Source organism: Schistocerca piceifrons, unplaced genomic scaffold (assembly GCF_021461385.2).
Source record: "Schistocerca piceifrons isolate TAMUIC-IGC-003096 unplaced genomic scaffold, iqSchPice1.1 HiC_scaffold_424, whole genome shotgun sequence".
Classification (NCBI taxonomy): Eukaryota; Metazoa; Arthropoda; class Insecta; order Orthoptera; family Acrididae; genus Schistocerca; species Schistocerca piceifrons.
Window position 1 is genome coordinate 85,356 of NW_025728650.1, and position 17,635 is coordinate 102,990.

The 17,635-nt window shown below is 50.3% G+C and overlaps 14 non-coding genes across 14 annotated transcripts; all 14 read right to left on the minus strand.

The window, feature by feature from the left end:
* Positions 1-159: 159 nt before the first annotated feature.
* On the minus strand, positions 160-278 carry LOC124748984. The gene has a single exon (XR_007011751.1). It is a non-coding gene; the product is annotated as a 5S ribosomal RNA (ribosomal RNA).
* Positions 279-1,484: 1,206 nt separating this feature from the next.
* On the minus strand, positions 1,485-1,603 carry LOC124748986. The gene has a single exon (XR_007011753.1). It is a non-coding gene; the product is annotated as a 5S ribosomal RNA (ribosomal RNA).
* A 1,206-nt stretch (positions 1,604-2,809) lies between these two features.
* On the minus strand, positions 2,810-2,928 carry LOC124748987. The gene has a single exon (XR_007011754.1). It is a non-coding gene; the product is annotated as a 5S ribosomal RNA (ribosomal RNA).
* A 1,206-nt stretch (positions 2,929-4,134) lies between these two features.
* On the minus strand, positions 4,135-4,253 carry LOC124748988. Its single transcript, XR_007011755.1, has one exon. It is a non-coding gene; the product is annotated as a 5S ribosomal RNA (ribosomal RNA).
* A 1,206-nt stretch (positions 4,254-5,459) lies between these two features.
* LOC124748989 lies at positions 5,460-5,578 on the minus strand. Its single transcript, XR_007011756.1, has one exon. It is a non-coding gene; the product is annotated as a 5S ribosomal RNA (ribosomal RNA).
* A 1,206-nt stretch (positions 5,579-6,784) lies between these two features.
* On the minus strand, positions 6,785-6,903 carry LOC124748991. The gene has a single exon (XR_007011757.1). It is a non-coding gene; the product is annotated as a 5S ribosomal RNA (ribosomal RNA).
* Positions 6,904-8,109: 1,206 nt separating this feature from the next.
* LOC124748992 lies at positions 8,110-8,228 on the minus strand. The gene has a single exon (XR_007011758.1). It is a non-coding gene; the product is annotated as a 5S ribosomal RNA (ribosomal RNA).
* A 1,206-nt stretch (positions 8,229-9,434) lies between these two features.
* LOC124748993 lies at positions 9,435-9,553 on the minus strand. The gene has a single exon (XR_007011759.1). It is a non-coding gene; the product is annotated as a 5S ribosomal RNA (ribosomal RNA).
* Positions 9,554-10,759: 1,206 nt separating this feature from the next.
* On the minus strand, positions 10,760-10,878 carry LOC124748994. The gene has a single exon (XR_007011760.1). It is a non-coding gene; the product is annotated as a 5S ribosomal RNA (ribosomal RNA).
* A 1,206-nt stretch (positions 10,879-12,084) lies between these two features.
* Positions 12,085-12,203, minus strand: LOC124748995. The gene has a single exon (XR_007011761.1). It is a non-coding gene; the product is annotated as a 5S ribosomal RNA (ribosomal RNA).
* A 1,206-nt stretch (positions 12,204-13,409) lies between these two features.
* LOC124748996 lies at positions 13,410-13,528 on the minus strand. The gene has a single exon (XR_007011762.1). It is a non-coding gene; the product is annotated as a 5S ribosomal RNA (ribosomal RNA).
* Positions 13,529-14,734: 1,206 nt separating this feature from the next.
* LOC124748998 lies at positions 14,735-14,853 on the minus strand. Its single transcript, XR_007011764.1, has one exon. It is a non-coding gene; the product is annotated as a 5S ribosomal RNA (ribosomal RNA).
* Positions 14,854-16,059: 1,206 nt separating this feature from the next.
* LOC124748999 lies at positions 16,060-16,178 on the minus strand. The gene has a single exon (XR_007011765.1). It is a non-coding gene; the product is annotated as a 5S ribosomal RNA (ribosomal RNA).
* A 1,206-nt stretch (positions 16,179-17,384) lies between these two features.
* LOC124749000 lies at positions 17,385-17,503 on the minus strand. The gene has a single exon (XR_007011766.1). It is a non-coding gene; the product is annotated as a 5S ribosomal RNA (ribosomal RNA).
* Positions 17,504-17,635: the final 132 nt, after the last annotated feature.

The following is a 17,635-nucleotide window of genomic DNA, read 5'->3' on the forward strand; positions in this document are numbered from 1 at the left end:
GCGCATTCTTGCTCAATCTGAGTTCATTACTGTAATTTCGTATCTTACGTTTAATACAGTAGTTTAAAATGCCTGTGGAACCATCTTTGTCACACCTGAACGTCAGTATGAAAAGAGGCGTGGCAGGTGTAGCGACGTAAAAAGGAAAAAATGAGATAGAGCCAACAGCACCCGGTGTTCCCAGGCGGTCACCCATCCAAGTACTAACCGGGCCCGATGTTGCTTAACTTCGGTGATCGGACGAGAACCGGTGTATTCAACATGGTATGGCCGTTGGCGTTCTTATACTGTAGCCGCGCCACAGAAGAAGCATTCGCCTCTTCTCCCAACACACGCAATCGCCGCTTTCCGTGGCACATTTGACGCACAGCAAGTAGGCGAGACACGCGACACAGCTGCTCGATGCACCGCCTGTCATTCGTTTGGTGCGTGCGGCCTCCGACACTCGCGGGCGACGCATCTTTAGGGCGTGCGCGCGGCCGGGCGCCGGGTGGCTGCGCGGGCTGTGGCAGTGTCCTGCTGGACCGACGGAAGCTTTCTCACCTGCCTGACACGCGCCGCGCTTCCAGATACTTGCGTAATTTGCGCGGTGCATTCTCGCCTGGCCCCCCTTCCGTCCCGACTTGTCCCGACTTTGCTCGACTGCCGCTCGCTGCCGCTCGGGTCGCGGTCCATTTGACGGCACAAGCACGAGAAACATCTGCGAGACGCCGTGGGCGGCCGTTCGCAGCTAATAGAGCAGCTCTGTGCCGGGGAAAGGTGCGAAAACTAGGACAGAAGACACAGGCGCTTCGCCAAAGCATCCATCTCTTCTAGCGGCGAAAGATAAATTTCTGTTTACAAATTTGCAGTTGTACACCGCTACAAAACAATAAGCCCTGACGTACTTCAGGACGTTTCTGTCCTTTCATACTGTTTTGTTACTTACAGAGACACTTTGGAAACCTTCCTTGGCACTCTCTTCTTCAAACTGAGTTCCTTATTATCGTATCTTACGTTTATTACAACAGTTTTAAATCATTGTGGAAACATGTTTGTGACATCGGAAAGGTAGCATGAAAAGAGGGCTGGCAGGGGCAGCGACAAAAAAGCAAAAAATGAAGTCAGCCAGAACTCCCAGGCTGTCACCGATCTGAGTACTAACGTCGTTGCTTATCTTCGGTGATCGGTCCAGAACAGTTGTGTTTTTTTTTTAATTTATTTATTTTGTTAGTTTTTGGAATTTAGCACTGCTACAAAACAGTAGGCTCTGAGTCATTTCACAAACACATGTGTCGATTCGTAGTGTTTCGTTACTTTCAAGGAGTTCCTAGCACTCTTCTTTCGCGCATTCTTGCTCAATCTGAGTTCATTACTGTAATTTCGTATCTTACGTTTAATACAGTAGTTTAAAATGCCTGTGGAACCATCTTTGTCACACCTGAACGTCAGTATGAAAAGAGGCGTGGCAGGTGTAGCGACGTAAAAAGGAAAAAATGAGATAGAGCCAACAGCACCCGGTGTTCCCAGGCGGTCACCCATCCAAGTACTAACCGGGCCCGATGTTGCTTAACTTCGGTGATCGGACGAGAACCGGTGTATTCAACATGGTATGGCCGTTGGCGTTCTTATACTGTAGCCGCGCCACAGAAGAAGCATTCGCCTCTTCTCCCAACACACGCAATCGCCGCTTTCCGTGGCACATTTGACGCACAGCAAGTAGGCGAGACACGCGACACAGCTGCTCGATGCACCGCCTGTCATTCGTTTGGTGCGTGCGGCCTCCGACACTCGCGGGCGACGCATCTTTAGGGCGTGCGCGCGGCCGGGCGCCGGGTGGCTGCGCGGGCTGTGGCAGTGTCCTGCTGGACCGACGGAAGCTTTCTCACCTGCCTGACACGCGCCGCGCTTCCAGATACTTGCGTAATTTGCGCGGTGCATTCTCGCCTGGCCCCCCTTCCGTCCCGACTTGTCCCGACTTTGCTCGACTGCCGCTCGCTGCCGCTCGGGTCGCGGTCCATTTGACGGCACAAGCACGAGAAACATCTGCGAGACGCCGTGGGCGGCCGTTCGCAGCTAATAGAGCAGCTCTGTGCCGGGGAAAGGTGCGAAAACTAGGACAGAAGACACAGGCGCTTCGCCAAAGCATCCATCTCTTCTAGCGGCGAAAGATAAATTTCTGTTTACAAATTTGCAGTTGTACACCGCTACAAAACAATAAGCCCTGACGTACTTCAGGACGTTTCTGTCCTTTCATACTGTTTTGTTACTTACAGAGACACTTTGGAAACCTTCCTTGGCACTCTCTTCTTCAAACTGAGTTCCTTATTATCGTATCTTACGTTTATTACAACAGTTTTAAATCATTGTGGAAACATGTTTGTGACATCGGAAAGGTAGCATGAAAAGAGGGCTGGCAGGGGCAGCGACAAAAAAGCAAAAAATGAAGTCAGCCAGAACTCCCAGGCTGTCACCGATCTGAGTACTAACGTCGTTGCTTATCTTCGGTGATCGGTCCAGAACAGTTGTGTTTTTTTTTTAATTTATTTATTTTGTTAGTTTTTGGAATTTAGCACTGCTACAAAACAGTAGGCTCTGAGTCATTTCACAAACACATGTGTCGATTCGTAGTGTTTCGTTACTTTCAAGGAGTTCCTAGCACTCTTCTTTCGCGCATTCTTGCTCAATCTGAGTTCATTACTGTAATTTCGTATCTTACGTTTAATACAGTAGTTTAAAATGCCTGTGGAACCATCTTTGTCACACCTGAACGTCAGTATGAAAAGAGGCGTGGCAGGTGTAGCGACGTAAAAAGGAAAAAATGAGATAGAGCCAACAGCACCCGGTGTTCCCAGGCGGTCACCCATCCAAGTACTAACCGGGCCCGATGTTGCTTAACTTCGGTGATCGGACGAGAACCGGTGTATTCAACATGGTATGGCCGTTGGCGTTCTTATACTGTAGCCGCGCCACAGAAGAAGCATTCGCCTCTTCTCCCAACACACGCAATCGCCGCTTTCCGTGGCACATTTGACGCACAGCAAGTAGGCGAGACACGCGACACAGCTGCTCGATGCACCGCCTGTCATTCGTTTGGTGCGTGCGGCCTCCGACACTCGCGGGCGACGCATCTTTAGGGCGTGCGCGCGGCCGGGCGCCGGGTGGCTGCGCGGGCTGTGGCAGTGTCCTGCTGGACCGACGGAAGCTTTCTCACCTGCCTGACACGCGCCGCGCTTCCAGATACTTGCGTAATTTGCGCGGTGCATTCTCGCCTGGCCCCCCTTCCGTCCCGACTTGTCCCGACTTTGCTCGACTGCCGCTCGCTGCCGCTCGGGTCGCGGTCCATTTGACGGCACAAGCACGAGAAACATCTGCGAGACGCCGTGGGCGGCCGTTCGCAGCTAATAGAGCAGCTCTGTGCCGGGGAAAGGTGCGAAAACTAGGACAGAAGACACAGGCGCTTCGCCAAAGCATCCATCTCTTCTAGCGGCGAAAGATAAATTTCTGTTTACAAATTTGCAGTTGTACACCGCTACAAAACAATAAGCCCTGACGTACTTCAGGACGTTTCTGTCCTTTCATACTGTTTTGTTACTTACAGAGACACTTTGGAAACCTTCCTTGGCACTCTCTTCTTCAAACTGAGTTCCTTATTATCGTATCTTACGTTTATTACAACAGTTTTAAATCATTGTGGAAACATGTTTGTGACATCGGAAAGGTAGCATGAAAAGAGGGCTGGCAGGGGCAGCGACAAAAAAGCAAAAAATGAAGTCAGCCAGAACTCCCAGGCTGTCACCGATCTGAGTACTAACGTCGTTGCTTATCTTCGGTGATCGGTCCAGAACAGTTGTGTTTTTTTTTTAATTTATTTATTTTGTTAGTTTTTGGAATTTAGCACTGCTACAAAACAGTAGGCTCTGAGTCATTTCACAAACACATGTGTCGATTCGTAGTGTTTCGTTACTTTCAAGGAGTTCCTAGCACTCTTCTTTCGCGCATTCTTGCTCAATCTGAGTTCATTACTGTAATTTCGTATCTTACGTTTAATACAGTAGTTTAAAATGCCTGTGGAACCATCTTTGTCACACCTGAACGTCAGTATGAAAAGAGGCGTGGCAGGTGTAGCGACGTAAAAAGGAAAAAATGAGATAGAGCCAACAGCACCCGGTGTTCCCAGGCGGTCACCCATCCAAGTACTAACCGGGCCCGATGTTGCTTAACTTCGGTGATCGGACGAGAACCGGTGTATTCAACATGGTATGGCCGTTGGCGTTCTTATACTGTAGCCGCGCCACAGAAGAAGCATTCGCCTCTTCTCCCAACACACGCAATCGCCGCTTTCCGTGGCACATTTGACGCACAGCAAGTAGGCGAGACACGCGACACAGCTGCTCGATGCACCGCCTGTCATTCGTTTGGTGCGTGCGGCCTCCGACACTCGCGGGCGACGCATCTTTAGGGCGTGCGCGCGGCCGGGCGCCGGGTGGCTGCGCGGGCTGTGGCAGTGTCCTGCTGGACCGACGGAAGCTTTCTCACCTGCCTGACACGCGCCGCGCTTCCAGATACTTGCGTAATTTGCGCGGTGCATTCTCGCCTGGCCCCCCTTCCGTCCCGACTTGTCCCGACTTTGCTCGACTGCCGCTCGCTGCCGCTCGGGTCGCGGTCCATTTGACGGCACAAGCACGAGAAACATCTGCGAGACGCCGTGGGCGGCCGTTCGCAGCTAATAGAGCAGCTCTGTGCCGGGGAAAGGTGCGAAAACTAGGACAGAAGACACAGGCGCTTCGCCAAAGCATCCATCTCTTCTAGCGGCGAAAGATAAATTTCTGTTTACAAATTTGCAGTTGTACACCGCTACAAAACAATAAGCCCTGACGTACTTCAGGACGTTTCTGTCCTTTCATACTGTTTTGTTACTTACAGAGACACTTTGGAAACCTTCCTTGGCACTCTCTTCTTCAAACTGAGTTCCTTATTATCGTATCTTACGTTTATTACAACAGTTTTAAATCATTGTGGAAACATGTTTGTGACATCGGAAAGGTAGCATGAAAAGAGGGCTGGCAGGGGCAGCGACAAAAAAGCAAAAAATGAAGTCAGCCAGAACTCCCAGGCTGTCACCGATCTGAGTACTAACGTCGTTGCTTATCTTCGGTGATCGGTCCAGAACAGTTGTGTTTTTTTTTTAATTTATTTATTTTGTTAGTTTTTGGAATTTAGCACTGCTACAAAACAGTAGGCTCTGAGTCATTTCACAAACACATGTGTCGATTCGTAGTGTTTCGTTACTTTCAAGGAGTTCCTAGCACTCTTCTTTCGCGCATTCTTGCTCAATCTGAGTTCATTACTGTAATTTCGTATCTTACGTTTAATACAGTAGTTTAAAATGCCTGTGGAACCATCTTTGTCACACCTGAACGTCAGTATGAAAAGAGGCGTGGCAGGTGTAGCGACGTAAAAAGGAAAAAATGAGATAGAGCCAACAGCACCCGGTGTTCCCAGGCGGTCACCCATCCAAGTACTAACCGGGCCCGATGTTGCTTAACTTCGGTGATCGGACGAGAACCGGTGTATTCAACATGGTATGGCCGTTGGCGTTCTTATACTGTAGCCGCGCCACAGAAGAAGCATTCGCCTCTTCTCCCAACACACGCAATCGCCGCTTTCCGTGGCACATTTGACGCACAGCAAGTAGGCGAGACACGCGACACAGCTGCTCGATGCACCGCCTGTCATTCGTTTGGTGCGTGCGGCCTCCGACACTCGCGGGCGACGCATCTTTAGGGCGTGCGCGCGGCCGGGCGCCGGGTGGCTGCGCGGGCTGTGGCAGTGTCCTGCTGGACCGACGGAAGCTTTCTCACCTGCCTGACACGCGCCGCGCTTCCAGATACTTGCGTAATTTGCGCGGTGCATTCTCGCCTGGCCCCCCTTCCGTCCCGACTTGTCCCGACTTTGCTCGACTGCCGCTCGCTGCCGCTCGGGTCGCGGTCCATTTGACGGCACAAGCACGAGAAACATCTGCGAGACGCCGTGGGCGGCCGTTCGCAGCTAATAGAGCAGCTCTGTGCCGGGGAAAGGTGCGAAAACTAGGACAGAAGACACAGGCGCTTCGCCAAAGCATCCATCTCTTCTAGCGGCGAAAGATAAATTTCTGTTTACAAATTTGCAGTTGTACACCGCTACAAAACAATAAGCCCTGACGTACTTCAGGACGTTTCTGTCCTTTCATACTGTTTTGTTACTTACAGAGACACTTTGGAAACCTTCCTTGGCACTCTCTTCTTCAAACTGAGTTCCTTATTATCGTATCTTACGTTTATTACAACAGTTTTAAATCATTGTGGAAACATGTTTGTGACATCGGAAAGGTAGCATGAAAAGAGGGCTGGCAGGGGCAGCGACAAAAAAGCAAAAAATGAAGTCAGCCAGAACTCCCAGGCTGTCACCGATCTGAGTACTAACGTCGTTGCTTATCTTCGGTGATCGGTCCAGAACAGTTGTGTTTTTTTTTTAATTTATTTATTTTGTTAGTTTTTGGAATTTAGCACTGCTACAAAACAGTAGGCTCTGAGTCATTTCACAAACACATGTGTCGATTCGTAGTGTTTCGTTACTTTCAAGGAGTTCCTAGCACTCTTCTTTCGCGCATTCTTGCTCAATCTGAGTTCATTACTGTAATTTCGTATCTTACGTTTAATACAGTAGTTTAAAATGCCTGTGGAACCATCTTTGTCACACCTGAACGTCAGTATGAAAAGAGGCGTGGCAGGTGTAGCGACGTAAAAAGGAAAAAATGAGATAGAGCCAACAGCACCCGGTGTTCCCAGGCGGTCACCCATCCAAGTACTAACCGGGCCCGATGTTGCTTAACTTCGGTGATCGGACGAGAACCGGTGTATTCAACATGGTATGGCCGTTGGCGTTCTTATACTGTAGCCGCGCCACAGAAGAAGCATTCGCCTCTTCTCCCAACACACGCAATCGCCGCTTTCCGTGGCACATTTGACGCACAGCAAGTAGGCGAGACACGCGACACAGCTGCTCGATGCACCGCCTGTCATTCGTTTGGTGCGTGCGGCCTCCGACACTCGCGGGCGACGCATCTTTAGGGCGTGCGCGCGGCCGGGCGCCGGGTGGCTGCGCGGGCTGTGGCAGTGTCCTGCTGGACCGACGGAAGCTTTCTCACCTGCCTGACACGCGCCGCGCTTCCAGATACTTGCGTAATTTGCGCGGTGCATTCTCGCCTGGCCCCCCTTCCGTCCCGACTTGTCCCGACTTTGCTCGACTGCCGCTCGCTGCCGCTCGGGTCGCGGTCCATTTGACGGCACAAGCACGAGAAACATCTGCGAGACGCCGTGGGCGGCCGTTCGCAGCTAATAGAGCAGCTCTGTGCCGGGGAAAGGTGCGAAAACTAGGACAGAAGACACAGGCGCTTCGCCAAAGCATCCATCTCTTCTAGCGGCGAAAGATAAATTTCTGTTTACAAATTTGCAGTTGTACACCGCTACAAAACAATAAGCCCTGACGTACTTCAGGACGTTTCTGTCCTTTCATACTGTTTTGTTACTTACAGAGACACTTTGGAAACCTTCCTTGGCACTCTCTTCTTCAAACTGAGTTCCTTATTATCGTATCTTACGTTTATTACAACAGTTTTAAATCATTGTGGAAACATGTTTGTGACATCGGAAAGGTAGCATGAAAAGAGGGCTGGCAGGGGCAGCGACAAAAAAGCAAAAAATGAAGTCAGCCAGAACTCCCAGGCTGTCACCGATCTGAGTACTAACGTCGTTGCTTATCTTCGGTGATCGGTCCAGAACAGTTGTGTTTTTTTTTTAATTTATTTATTTTGTTAGTTTTTGGAATTTAGCACTGCTACAAAACAGTAGGCTCTGAGTCATTTCACAAACACATGTGTCGATTCGTAGTGTTTCGTTACTTTCAAGGAGTTCCTAGCACTCTTCTTTCGCGCATTCTTGCTCAATCTGAGTTCATTACTGTAATTTCGTATCTTACGTTTAATACAGTAGTTTAAAATGCCTGTGGAACCATCTTTGTCACACCTGAACGTCAGTATGAAAAGAGGCGTGGCAGGTGTAGCGACGTAAAAAGGAAAAAATGAGATAGAGCCAACAGCACCCGGTGTTCCCAGGCGGTCACCCATCCAAGTACTAACCGGGCCCGATGTTGCTTAACTTCGGTGATCGGACGAGAACCGGTGTATTCAACATGGTATGGCCGTTGGCGTTCTTATACTGTAGCCGCGCCACAGAAGAAGCATTCGCCTCTTCTCCCAACACACGCAATCGCCGCTTTCCGTGGCACATTTGACGCACAGCAAGTAGGCGAGACACGCGACACAGCTGCTCGATGCACCGCCTGTCATTCGTTTGGTGCGTGCGGCCTCCGACACTCGCGGGCGACGCATCTTTAGGGCGTGCGCGCGGCCGGGCGCCGGGTGGCTGCGCGGGCTGTGGCAGTGTCCTGCTGGACCGACGGAAGCTTTCTCACCTGCCTGACACGCGCCGCGCTTCCAGATACTTGCGTAATTTGCGCGGTGCATTCTCGCCTGGCCCCCCTTCCGTCCCGACTTGTCCCGACTTTGCTCGACTGCCGCTCGCTGCCGCTCGGGTCGCGGTCCATTTGACGGCACAAGCACGAGAAACATCTGCGAGACGCCGTGGGCGGCCGTTCGCAGCTAATAGAGCAGCTCTGTGCCGGGGAAAGGTGCGAAAACTAGGACAGAAGACACAGGCGCTTCGCCAAAGCATCCATCTCTTCTAGCGGCGAAAGATAAATTTCTGTTTACAAATTTGCAGTTGTACACCGCTACAAAACAATAAGCCCTGACGTACTTCAGGACGTTTCTGTCCTTTCATACTGTTTTGTTACTTACAGAGACACTTTGGAAACCTTCCTTGGCACTCTCTTCTTCAAACTGAGTTCCTTATTATCGTATCTTACGTTTATTACAACAGTTTTAAATCATTGTGGAAACATGTTTGTGACATCGGAAAGGTAGCATGAAAAGAGGGCTGGCAGGGGCAGCGACAAAAAAGCAAAAAATGAAGTCAGCCAGAACTCCCAGGCTGTCACCGATCTGAGTACTAACGTCGTTGCTTATCTTCGGTGATCGGTCCAGAACAGTTGTGTTTTTTTTTTAATTTATTTATTTTGTTAGTTTTTGGAATTTAGCACTGCTACAAAACAGTAGGCTCTGAGTCATTTCACAAACACATGTGTCGATTCGTAGTGTTTCGTTACTTTCAAGGAGTTCCTAGCACTCTTCTTTCGCGCATTCTTGCTCAATCTGAGTTCATTACTGTAATTTCGTATCTTACGTTTAATACAGTAGTTTAAAATGCCTGTGGAACCATCTTTGTCACACCTGAACGTCAGTATGAAAAGAGGCGTGGCAGGTGTAGCGACGTAAAAAGGAAAAAATGAGATAGAGCCAACAGCACCCGGTGTTCCCAGGCGGTCACCCATCCAAGTACTAACCGGGCCCGATGTTGCTTAACTTCGGTGATCGGACGAGAACCGGTGTATTCAACATGGTATGGCCGTTGGCGTTCTTATACTGTAGCCGCGCCACAGAAGAAGCATTCGCCTCTTCTCCCAACACACGCAATCGCCGCTTTCCGTGGCACATTTGACGCACAGCAAGTAGGCGAGACACGCGACACAGCTGCTCGATGCACCGCCTGTCATTCGTTTGGTGCGTGCGGCCTCCGACACTCGCGGGCGACGCATCTTTAGGGCGTGCGCGCGGCCGGGCGCCGGGTGGCTGCGCGGGCTGTGGCAGTGTCCTGCTGGACCGACGGAAGCTTTCTCACCTGCCTGACACGCGCCGCGCTTCCAGATACTTGCGTAATTTGCGCGGTGCATTCTCGCCTGGCCCCCCTTCCGTCCCGACTTGTCCCGACTTTGCTCGACTGCCGCTCGCTGCCGCTCGGGTCGCGGTCCATTTGACGGCACAAGCACGAGAAACATCTGCGAGACGCCGTGGGCGGCCGTTCGCAGCTAATAGAGCAGCTCTGTGCCGGGGAAAGGTGCGAAAACTAGGACAGAAGACACAGGCGCTTCGCCAAAGCATCCATCTCTTCTAGCGGCGAAAGATAAATTTCTGTTTACAAATTTGCAGTTGTACACCGCTACAAAACAATAAGCCCTGACGTACTTCAGGACGTTTCTGTCCTTTCATACTGTTTTGTTACTTACAGAGACACTTTGGAAACCTTCCTTGGCACTCTCTTCTTCAAACTGAGTTCCTTATTATCGTATCTTACGTTTATTACAACAGTTTTAAATCATTGTGGAAACATGTTTGTGACATCGGAAAGGTAGCATGAAAAGAGGGCTGGCAGGGGCAGCGACAAAAAAGCAAAAAATGAAGTCAGCCAGAACTCCCAGGCTGTCACCGATCTGAGTACTAACGTCGTTGCTTATCTTCGGTGATCGGTCCAGAACAGTTGTGTTTTTTTTTTAATTTATTTATTTTGTTAGTTTTTGGAATTTAGCACTGCTACAAAACAGTAGGCTCTGAGTCATTTCACAAACACATGTGTCGATTCGTAGTGTTTCGTTACTTTCAAGGAGTTCCTAGCACTCTTCTTTCGCGCATTCTTGCTCAATCTGAGTTCATTACTGTAATTTCGTATCTTACGTTTAATACAGTAGTTTAAAATGCCTGTGGAACCATCTTTGTCACACCTGAACGTCAGTATGAAAAGAGGCGTGGCAGGTGTAGCGACGTAAAAAGGAAAAAATGAGATAGAGCCAACAGCACCCGGTGTTCCCAGGCGGTCACCCATCCAAGTACTAACCGGGCCCGATGTTGCTTAACTTCGGTGATCGGACGAGAACCGGTGTATTCAACATGGTATGGCCGTTGGCGTTCTTATACTGTAGCCGCGCCACAGAAGAAGCATTCGCCTCTTCTCCCAACACACGCAATCGCCGCTTTCCGTGGCACATTTGACGCACAGCAAGTAGGCGAGACACGCGACACAGCTGCTCGATGCACCGCCTGTCATTCGTTTGGTGCGTGCGGCCTCCGACACTCGCGGGCGACGCATCTTTAGGGCGTGCGCGCGGCCGGGCGCCGGGTGGCTGCGCGGGCTGTGGCAGTGTCCTGCTGGACCGACGGAAGCTTTCTCACCTGCCTGACACGCGCCGCGCTTCCAGATACTTGCGTAATTTGCGCGGTGCATTCTCGCCTGGCCCCCCTTCCGTCCCGACTTGTCCCGACTTTGCTCGACTGCCGCTCGCTGCCGCTCGGGTCGCGGTCCATTTGACGGCACAAGCACGAGAAACATCTGCGAGACGCCGTGGGCGGCCGTTCGCAGCTAATAGAGCAGCTCTGTGCCGGGGAAAGGTGCGAAAACTAGGACAGAAGACACAGGCGCTTCGCCAAAGCATCCATCTCTTCTAGCGGCGAAAGATAAATTTCTGTTTACAAATTTGCAGTTGTACACCGCTACAAAACAATAAGCCCTGACGTACTTCAGGACGTTTCTGTCCTTTCATACTGTTTTGTTACTTACAGAGACACTTTGGAAACCTTCCTTGGCACTCTCTTCTTCAAACTGAGTTCCTTATTATCGTATCTTACGTTTATTACAACAGTTTTAAATCATTGTGGAAACATGTTTGTGACATCGGAAAGGTAGCATGAAAAGAGGGCTGGCAGGGGCAGCGACAAAAAAGCAAAAAATGAAGTCAGCCAGAACTCCCAGGCTGTCACCGATCTGAGTACTAACGTCGTTGCTTATCTTCGGTGATCGGTCCAGAACAGTTGTGTTTTTTTTTTAATTTATTTATTTTGTTAGTTTTTGGAATTTAGCACTGCTACAAAACAGTAGGCTCTGAGTCATTTCACAAACACATGTGTCGATTCGTAGTGTTTCGTTACTTTCAAGGAGTTCCTAGCACTCTTCTTTCGCGCATTCTTGCTCAATCTGAGTTCATTACTGTAATTTCGTATCTTACGTTTAATACAGTAGTTTAAAATGCCTGTGGAACCATCTTTGTCACACCTGAACGTCAGTATGAAAAGAGGCGTGGCAGGTGTAGCGACGTAAAAAGGAAAAAATGAGATAGAGCCAACAGCACCCGGTGTTCCCAGGCGGTCACCCATCCAAGTACTAACCGGGCCCGATGTTGCTTAACTTCGGTGATCGGACGAGAACCGGTGTATTCAACATGGTATGGCCGTTGGCGTTCTTATACTGTAGCCGCGCCACAGAAGAAGCATTCGCCTCTTCTCCCAACACACGCAATCGCCGCTTTCCGTGGCACATTTGACGCACAGCAAGTAGGCGAGACACGCGACACAGCTGCTCGATGCACCGCCTGTCATTCGTTTGGTGCGTGCGGCCTCCGACACTCGCGGGCGACGCATCTTTAGGGCGTGCGCGCGGCCGGGCGCCGGGTGGCTGCGCGGGCTGTGGCAGTGTCCTGCTGGACCGACGGAAGCTTTCTCACCTGCCTGACACGCGCCGCGCTTCCAGATACTTGCGTAATTTGCGCGGTGCATTCTCGCCTGGCCCCCCTTCCGTCCCGACTTGTCCCGACTTTGCTCGACTGCCGCTCGCTGCCGCTCGGGTCGCGGTCCATTTGACGGCACAAGCACGAGAAACATCTGCGAGACGCCGTGGGCGGCCGTTCGCAGCTAATAGAGCAGCTCTGTGCCGGGGAAAGGTGCGAAAACTAGGACAGAAGACACAGGCGCTTCGCCAAAGCATCCATCTCTTCTAGCGGCGAAAGATAAATTTCTGTTTACAAATTTGCAGTTGTACACCGCTACAAAACAATAAGCCCTGACGTACTTCAGGACGTTTCTGTCCTTTCATACTGTTTTGTTACTTACAGAGACACTTTGGAAACCTTCCTTGGCACTCTCTTCTTCAAACTGAGTTCCTTATTATCGTATCTTACGTTTATTACAACAGTTTTAAATCATTGTGGAAACATGTTTGTGACATCGGAAAGGTAGCATGAAAAGAGGGCTGGCAGGGGCAGCGACAAAAAAGCAAAAAATGAAGTCAGCCAGAACTCCCAGGCTGTCACCGATCTGAGTACTAACGTCGTTGCTTATCTTCGGTGATCGGTCCAGAACAGTTGTGTTTTTTTTTTAATTTATTTATTTTGTTAGTTTTTGGAATTTAGCACTGCTACAAAACAGTAGGCTCTGAGTCATTTCACAAACACATGTGTCGATTCGTAGTGTTTCGTTACTTTCAAGGAGTTCCTAGCACTCTTCTTTCGCGCATTCTTGCTCAATCTGAGTTCATTACTGTAATTTCGTATCTTACGTTTAATACAGTAGTTTAAAATGCCTGTGGAACCATCTTTGTCACACCTGAACGTCAGTATGAAAAGAGGCGTGGCAGGTGTAGCGACGTAAAAAGGAAAAAATGAGATAGAGCCAACAGCACCCGGTGTTCCCAGGCGGTCACCCATCCAAGTACTAACCGGGCCCGATGTTGCTTAACTTCGGTGATCGGACGAGAACCGGTGTATTCAACATGGTATGGCCGTTGGCGTTCTTATACTGTAGCCGCGCCACAGAAGAAGCATTCGCCTCTTCTCCCAACACACGCAATCGCCGCTTTCCGTGGCACATTTGACGCACAGCAAGTAGGCGAGACACGCGACACAGCTGCTCGATGCACCGCCTGTCATTCGTTTGGTGCGTGCGGCCTCCGACACTCGCGGGCGACGCATCTTTAGGGCGTGCGCGCGGCCGGGCGCCGGGTGGCTGCGCGGGCTGTGGCAGTGTCCTGCTGGACCGACGGAAGCTTTCTCACCTGCCTGACACGCGCCGCGCTTCCAGATACTTGCGTAATTTGCGCGGTGCATTCTCGCCTGGCCCCCCTTCCGTCCCGACTTGTCCCGACTTTGCTCGACTGCCGCTCGCTGCCGCTCGGGTCGCGGTCCATTTGACGGCACAAGCACGAGAAACATCTGCGAGACGCCGTGGGCGGCCGTTCGCAGCTAATAGAGCAGCTCTGTGCCGGGGAAAGGTGCGAAAACTAGGACAGAAGACACAGGCGCTTCGCCAAAGCATCCATCTCTTCTAGCGGCGAAAGATAAATTTCTGTTTACAAATTTGCAGTTGTACACCGCTACAAAACAATAAGCCCTGACGTACTTCAGGACGTTTCTGTCCTTTCATACTGTTTTGTTACTTACAGAGACACTTTGGAAACCTTCCTTGGCACTCTCTTCTTCAAACTGAGTTCCTTATTATCGTATCTTACGTTTATTACAACAGTTTTAAATCATTGTGGAAACATGTTTGTGACATCGGAAAGGTAGCATGAAAAGAGGGCTGGCAGGGGCAGCGACAAAAAAGCAAAAAATGAAGTCAGCCAGAACTCCCAGGCTGTCACCGATCTGAGTACTAACGTCGTTGCTTATCTTCGGTGATCGGTCCAGAACAGTTGTGTTTTTTTTTTAATTTATTTATTTTGTTAGTTTTTGGAATTTAGCACTGCTACAAAACAGTAGGCTCTGAGTCATTTCACAAACACATGTGTCGATTCGTAGTGTTTCGTTACTTTCAAGGAGTTCCTAGCACTCTTCTTTCGCGCATTCTTGCTCAATCTGAGTTCATTACTGTAATTTCGTATCTTACGTTTAATACAGTAGTTTAAAATGCCTGTGGAACCATCTTTGTCACACCTGAACGTCAGTATGAAAAGAGGCGTGGCAGGTGTAGCGACGTAAAAAGGAAAAAATGAGATAGAGCCAACAGCACCCGGTGTTCCCAGGCGGTCACCCATCCAAGTACTAACCGGGCCCGATGTTGCTTAACTTCGGTGATCGGACGAGAACCGGTGTATTCAACATGGTATGGCCGTTGGCGTTCTTATACTGTAGCCGCGCCACAGAAGAAGCATTCGCCTCTTCTCCCAACACACGCAATCGCCGCTTTCCGTGGCACATTTGACGCACAGCAAGTAGGCGAGACACGCGACACAGCTGCTCGATGCACCGCCTGTCATTCGTTTGGTGCGTGCGGCCTCCGACACTCGCGGGCGACGCATCTTTAGGGCGTGCGCGCGGCCGGGCGCCGGGTGGCTGCGCGGGCTGTGGCAGTGTCCTGCTGGACCGACGGAAGCTTTCTCACCTGCCTGACACGCGCCGCGCTTCCAGATACTTGCGTAATTTGCGCGGTGCATTCTCGCCTGGCCCCCCTTCCGTCCCGACTTGTCCCGACTTTGCTCGACTGCCGCTCGCTGCCGCTCGGGTCGCGGTCCATTTGACGGCACAAGCACGAGAAACATCTGCGAGACGCCGTGGGCGGCCGTTCGCAGCTAATAGAGCAGCTCTGTGCCGGGGAAAGGTGCGAAAACTAGGACAGAAGACACAGGCGCTTCGCCAAAGCATCCATCTCTTCTAGCGGCGAAAGATAAATTTCTGTTTACAAATTTGCAGTTGTACACCGCTACAAAACAATAAGCCCTGACGTACTTCAGGACGTTTCTGTCCTTTCATACTGTTTTGTTACTTACAGAGACACTTTGGAAACCTTCCTTGGCACTCTCTTCTTCAAACTGAGTTCCTTATTATCGTATCTTACGTTTATTACAACAGTTTTAAATCATTGTGGAAACATGTTTGTGACATCGGAAAGGTAGCATGAAAAGAGGGCTGGCAGGGGCAGCGACAAAAAAGCAAAAAATGAAGTCAGCCAGAACTCCCAGGCTGTCACCGATCTGAGTACTAACGTCGTTGCTTATCTTCGGTGATCGGTCCAGAACAGTTGTGTTTTTTTTTTAATTTATTTATTTTGTTAGTTTTTGGAATTTAGCACTGCTACAAAACAGTAGGCTCTGAGTCATTTCACAAACACATGTGTCGATTCGTAGTGTTTCGTTACTTTCAAGGAGTTCCTAGCACTCTTCTTTCGCGCATTCTTGCTCAATCTGAGTTCATTACTGTAATTTCGTATCTTACGTTTAATACAGTAGTTTAAAATGCCTGTGGAACCATCTTTGTCACACCTGAACGTCAGTATGAAAAGAGGCGTGGCAGGTGTAGCGACGTAAAAAGGAAAAAATGAGATAGAGCCAACAGCACCCGGTGTTCCCAGGCGGTCACCCATCCAAGTACTAACCGGGCCCGATGTTGCTTAACTTCGGTGATCGGACGAGAACCGGTGTATTCAACATGGTATGGCCGTTGGCGTTCTTATACTGTAGCCGCGCCACAGAAGAAGCATTCGCCTCTTCTCCCAACACACGCAATCGCCGCTTTCCGTGGCACATTTGACGCACAGCAAGTAGGCGAGACACGCGACACAGCTGCTCGATGCACCGCCTGTCATTCGTTTGGTGCGTGCGGCCTCCGACACTCGCGGGCGACGCATCTTTAGGGCGTGCGCGCGGCCGGGCGCCGGGTGGCTGCGCGGGCTGTGGCAGTGTCCTGCTGGACCGACGGAAGCTTTCTCACCTGCCTGACACGCGCCGCGCTTCCAGATACTTGCGTAATTTGCGCGGTGCATTCTCGCCTGGCCCCCCTTCCGTCCCGACTTGTCCCGACTTTGCTCGACTGCCGCTCGCTGCCGCTCGGGTCGCGGTCCATTTGACGGCACAAGCACGAGAAACATCTGCGAGACGCCGTGGGCGGCCGTTCGCAGCTAATAGAGCAGCTCTGTGCCGGGGAAAGGTGCGAAAACTAGGACAGAAGACACAGGCGCTTCGCCAAAGCATCCATCTCTTCTAGCGGCGAAAGATAAATTTCTGTTTACAAATTTGCAGTTGTACACCGCTACAAAACAATAAGCCCTGACGTACTTCAGGACGTTTCTGTCCTTTCATACTGTTTTGTTACTTACAGAGACACTTTGGAAACCTTCCTTGGCACTCTCTTCTTCAAACTGAGTTCCTTATTATCGTATCTTACGTTTATTACAACAGTTTTAAATCATTGTGGAAACATGTTTGTGACATCGGAAAGGTAGCATGAAAAGAGGGCTGGCAGGGGCAGCGACAAAAAAGCAAAAAATGAAGTCAGCCAGAACTCCCAGGCTGTCACCGATCTGAGTACTAACGTCGTTGCTTATCTTCGGTGATCGGTCCAGAACAGTTGTGTTTTTTTTTTAATTTATTTATTTTGTTAGTTTTTGGAATTTAGCACTGCTACAAAACAGTAGGCTCTGAGTCATTTCACAAACACATGTGTCGATTCGTAGTGTTTCGTTACTTTCAAGGAGTTCCTAGCACTCTTCTTTCGCGCATTCTTGCTCAATCTGAGTTCATTACTGTAATTTCGTATCTTACGTTTAATACAGTAGTTTAAAATGCCTGTGGAACCATCTTTGTCACACCTGAACGTCAGTATGAAAAGAGGCGTGGCAGGTGTAGCGACGTAAAAAGGAAAAAATGAGATAGAGCCAACAGCACCCGGTGTTCCCAGGCGGTCACCCATCCAAGTACTAACCGGGCCCGATGTTGCTTAACTTCGGTGATCGGACGAGAACCGGTGTATTCAACATGGTATGGCCGTTGGCGTTCTTATACTGTAGCCGCGCCACAGAAGAAGCATTCGCCTCTTCTCCCAACACACGCAATCGCCGCTTTCCGTGGCACATTTGACGCACAGCAAGTAGGCGAGACACGCGACACAGCTGCTCGATGCACCG